Source organism: Gymnoscopelus braueri, assembly GCF_963280865.1.
Source record: "Gymnoscopelus braueri genome assembly, chromosome: 19".
NCBI lineage: Eukaryota > Metazoa > Chordata > Actinopteri > Myctophiformes > Myctophidae > Gymnoscopelus > Gymnoscopelus braueri.
Window position 1 is genome coordinate 49,183,902 of NC_137621.1, and position 5,207 is coordinate 49,189,108.

A 5,207-nucleotide genomic window follows, 5' to 3' on the forward strand; every position below is an offset into this window, starting at 1 on the left:
ATCGAAAAATTGAAATACTCCAGAGAAGTAAAAATTATTCAAAATTGTACTTAAGTACAGTACTTGAGTAAATGTACTTAGTTACTTTCCACCACTGACTTTAAGTACTTTTTCCACCACTGGTCACTGCCAACACCTACTGTAGACAACCATGAGTCTTCTCTAAAATAAAGTAAAGCGATAAAGTCTGTCATGGACCACTAGTTGAGAAACAGTTCACTCAATGACCTGGTGACCTAAGATGACATCAATGTTGTTGACAGCAGTTACTGTAACTTCCACAGAAAGGGGAATTGGATTCTTTCCTCTAAGGAAAGTAGGCTTTCAACATCTTAAAACCGTCTTTGTTTTGGTGAGTAGCGAAAGTGTATTTTTTTTTACTAGAGACGAGAGGCTACCGCTGCGCTGCCGAGGTTGTGTGGGGAACGGCTCTAAAATATCATAACGTTAAGGAGAACTCCTTCTAAGGCTATGGACCAGAGCTACCCACAAATGTGCCTTCATTCAGGGGTGTTCTTCGAATGGAATATAATTAAATAAAAGAGCAATAAAGTATGTGCAAAAGTGATTAATTTAATTACCAACGCTGTGGAGATTGGTCCAGTCGGTGGATGTCATATGCATTCATTCAGTGTCATTCTTTGAATCCAGTATTGAATGGAATATCATTTCCACCATTGTGAATTAAGCATCATAACTGAGCAATTTGGTGCCCTATGCTGGATTTTACCTGGTGCCCCCCCATAGCCTATTATTTATTAATAATAATAATATAGCCTAAATAAGGCTATTTCACAAATACAAATAACTAGGATGTCATGCAAAATACGACAGCCAAATTCAAAACAAAACTATTAATATGAATGAATTTGCATCGGGCAGTAGCTGTAGATAGCATGGTGTTTTTTTCTCAATAAGAGTAATCTCCTGTCATGCACGCAGAGCTAGGCAACCAACTGGAGTTAAAAGACCTCTGAAAGTCTTATGTCAAAGAAATGTGACTGACAGTATTGTGCAGGTTGTTGGCTCGTTGCCATTCACATGGGTGGCTGTTGCATGTGCACGCATACCCATGTACAGTATGTTATACATACGGTACCATTGCAATTAATGAACAGGTTTCTGTTTGGGATGAACGCAGCACTCTTTACATTATCTGGAATGCATCCTTCTAGCAATAAAGGTCTTAATATCTTTAGTTTGAGACACAGGTAACGTGATCGCCATCACATACTGCAGCTCATGGATTTAGCTCAGGGGTTTTCAACTGGTGGTCCGTGGACCTCTGGTGGTCCGTGGAGTTATTGCATGTGGTTAAAGACATCATCATCATTATCAGTGGTCCTTTGAGGAGGCTTATGCTTCAATTCAAAAGTACTTCAAGCTTAACTACAAAAGAGGATCAGTCATTGCCATGCCCACACAGACTCTGTCAAGAGGCACATGTATGAAACAGTCCCTTGTGAAGTTCTGGATGAGTTGTCAGGCACAATTCCCAGAGCTTGCAGTAAAGGCCAAATGCATTTGACCTTTTGTAACTACGTATCTCCGTGACAGTAGTATTCTCATGCTGGCATACCTGAAAAAAGAAATGATGTACAGGGCAAGGTTCGAGCCAGAAAATGACATGAGACATGAGACTCCATTATAGCCAAGAAGAGACAAACATGGACCACCCGTGATCATGTCATGGACCACTAGTTGAGAAACAGTTCACTCAATGACCTGGTGACCTAAGTTGACATATCAATGTTGTTGACAGCAGTTACTGGAACTTCCACAGAAAGGGGAATTGGAATCTCAAGAAGTGGAAGTGTGGCCTGGTTGAGTCATCATTATTTGGAAATGTGCCCATATAATAGCACGTCTGCTCACTCATCAGTTAACATGAGTTTAATATAGAAGGCTGGATGAAGTAAGAGACATTCTCAAAAACACTCAAAAACGCTCTGCTCACCAGCATTATATTTCAGTTAAATAATGACTGTTAACTAGACGCGACGCAATTCTGGGAAATTGCAAAGTGTGGTTGTGCCGACGCCGGTCGCGGGTCGCGGCCGCCGGGACTAGAGGGATACGCCGGGAGGAATACCGTTGGAGGCCGCGCGACGTGCCATTCGAATCGGGTGCCGATCGGATCCTGCCTTCGTGATACGTGCCGTTTTGATTTTAGGAAATAGGCCCCTCCCACTAAACAAATAGGCCCCTCCCACGAATGTAACGGGCCAATCGTATTGTCACGTCACTCCTGATATCGCTTTTATTTCATTTCGAGAGGATTGATCCCCCCAAAAATCATGTTTTTGCACACGGTTACGTTTTGTGCATTTGTGGCGCCCCCTATGGGTCAAAGTGAAATGCTTTCGGGATTCGTTGAGTAAACCATCCTTGACATGTGATTCAAATTTGGGATTGACCGGACGTTTCGTTCGTGATTTCTGGCATTTTTGGTAAAACGGGCCCCTCCCACTAACTTTGGAAGCCATTTGCAGACGAACGGTAAGGACTATCAAAATGCTGTTTGGATATGTTTATTGCATGGGCCCAGAGATCATGTGTACCAATATTTGACATAGGAAATTTGGACAAAATTTGTGGGAGGAGGAGCTAAAAGTGTGTAATATTTTTATTTTCACGGTTCAAGAGTTATAGGCCAAAACGTAAAGTGGGCTGTTATAGCGCCACCATGAGGCCGACTGGTGTGATTATTATTTTTAATAATTTTGGACTAAATCATGAACCACCCCTCCAAGTCTTGAAACTCTAGCCCTTACGGTTTCTGAGAAATAAATACTTGAATGGGAGTTTTTTCATTTTCCCATTAAAGTGGATGGGGAAATTTAATGCACTAATAAATCAATATCAATTAAACTATGCAACTTATCTCTTAGCAAAGTACAAGCAGTCTGGTCCTGGTGAAGCCGGTCAATTTGACATATGGCACAAACTTGGGAAAAATAAACTGTGGGAAAAATAGCGCGCAAGAAAAAAGCGTTTTTCAGTTTATCTATAACAATAGTCTGGTTGCCCTGTTAGGGCAACCACACTAATTAATGGCTTGATTAAATGTGTTGTGCGTAGTATCGTGCAATGAATTATATCAACACAGTCATTATTTAAGAACATGTGTCTATGGACAATTGGTTGAGAAACAGTGTTATAAAGGGTTATAAGTATTTTAGTTCTTCTAACTCTAATCATACAGAGTTATAAGCTGATCATAATGTATTATAGACCTGGGATGCATAGTGTTAGTGTGTGTGCAATGGTGTGCACACACACACCCACTAATGTTTGTAAACAAGAAACCTGTCTATAGGCTTACTGTACATCCTCCGTGTTGCCACAGAGAGTGAAAAAGCGAGAAGGTAGAACACAGTAAAAATCCTCAAAGTTAATATAACTCTGATTCTGCCACACTGTTGAAACTGAAAGCAGAGCCGTCTGGATACACATGGCTGGGCAAAACCAAAAACGTATGAAAGAGAGGGGTGCATTGATGTGGCGCACCTAACTTTAATTTTTTCAACAAAAAAAAAAATCTCACAAATTCCAGTTATTTTTACTGCCTGGGGTCAACGTCAGCAAGGGCCTGCGGTCGCAACGGGTTCCTAACGCCGATTGAAATGGGTTCTAGATCTGAGCCAAATCTCCTGAGGAGGCCCCACTACTTCCCCTCCTTTCTACTTCTTCTCCCAAATGTTCCCAGCTTGTGGCTACTGTGTTAATCATCAGACGCTCATTCCATGCACTTCCATGCATAGATCGCGGGATCGAAATCCCACTATAGACAATGATTTTCCGCGATCCAACGCTACATATTGCGGCCAATTTATTTTCTCAGATAAAACGGTACTTTTACTGAGGGTAAAGACGGGGTGCCGTGCTTTTCGGTGATCCCCCCCCCCCAAAACATAATCATCAGGTATTATGGTTATACTAGGAGGAAGATTTTTTTCAAAAAAGTGTACAGAAATTGTTAAAATTATGTTTTTATGTGGACATGCCTCTAGTTCATTAAGTATTAATACTAGCACCTCCTCCACCACCTTAGCACCACCCACCTGTCCTAGTCCCTCCTCCTCCTCATGCCCACACCTGTTGTGTTATGATAATGAGGGGGAGGGTATGTTTTTACTATGTCACTAAAGATGCTGTTTCTCTATTGGCACGTTTGACCCTCAAGGTTTCAGCTTCCAGGTAGAAACTCAAAATAGTCAGAGAAGACATAAAACACCATAAAAACACCACCAGGGGGCTTAATGAAGTTCTATCAACCTCATAGACACATGAAAAACAGAAAAAGTGCAAAATCATGGCACCACCTCTAAGGTTAGGAATAAGGTTAGGGTTAATAGGCATAATTTTACTGAGGTAAATGTCATTGTTATTTTTTACCACTTGGGGAGGGTCATACATTATTTTTTTCCATTCAGAGGGAGGGTCATGTCATTTTATATCATGGCACATACATTTCCTCCAGGGGTACCCCTAGATATTTGACCCTAACTGATATTTCTGTAAATGGTTTGATATACATGATCTGAATAGTTTTGAAGACTGGCCGATGATTTCCCGTCTTACAGTGTATGCTTTTGATGCTTCGCAAACAAAATATCTTTTAAAAAAAGGACGTGACATTATTGACATTGAGTCTCCATCGACCTTGTAACGGGTGATTTATACTTAGTCGCGCACATTGTGAGCTTGTAGATCTGCTATTTTCGGTGCACAACCAACTCCAAATCAGGCATAACTCCACTGTGCCATGGTCACTAATGGCACGCACGTATCTCACCATACCACCATCCACAACCAAGTCTACTAAAGTGTTAGATAAAAAAAAATTAATGTGACTTAAGTCAGTAAAATATGTGTTCTCTCACATTGAATTCATTCATCTTCATTTATCAATCTATAATCTATCATTCACAAACCTGTAAGTACCCTTTGACTCTAACTACCCATCCTATTAGGGAAGAATTGTTGTTGGAGACAGAGAGCTGTGTTTACATGTGACCAAATTCTTCTCCCTGAGGACACAATAAAGAATTTATTCTGTGCTCTGTGGTAAACCTGATGGTTGTAACTGCACATTATATTGCATCCTCTTGTGTGACAAACCACAAATCGATGGATCGAGAAAAAAAAAAAGTCCTTGCGGTCTTGTTTCCATTGGGGTCCTTGGTATTCAATTCATAGTCATA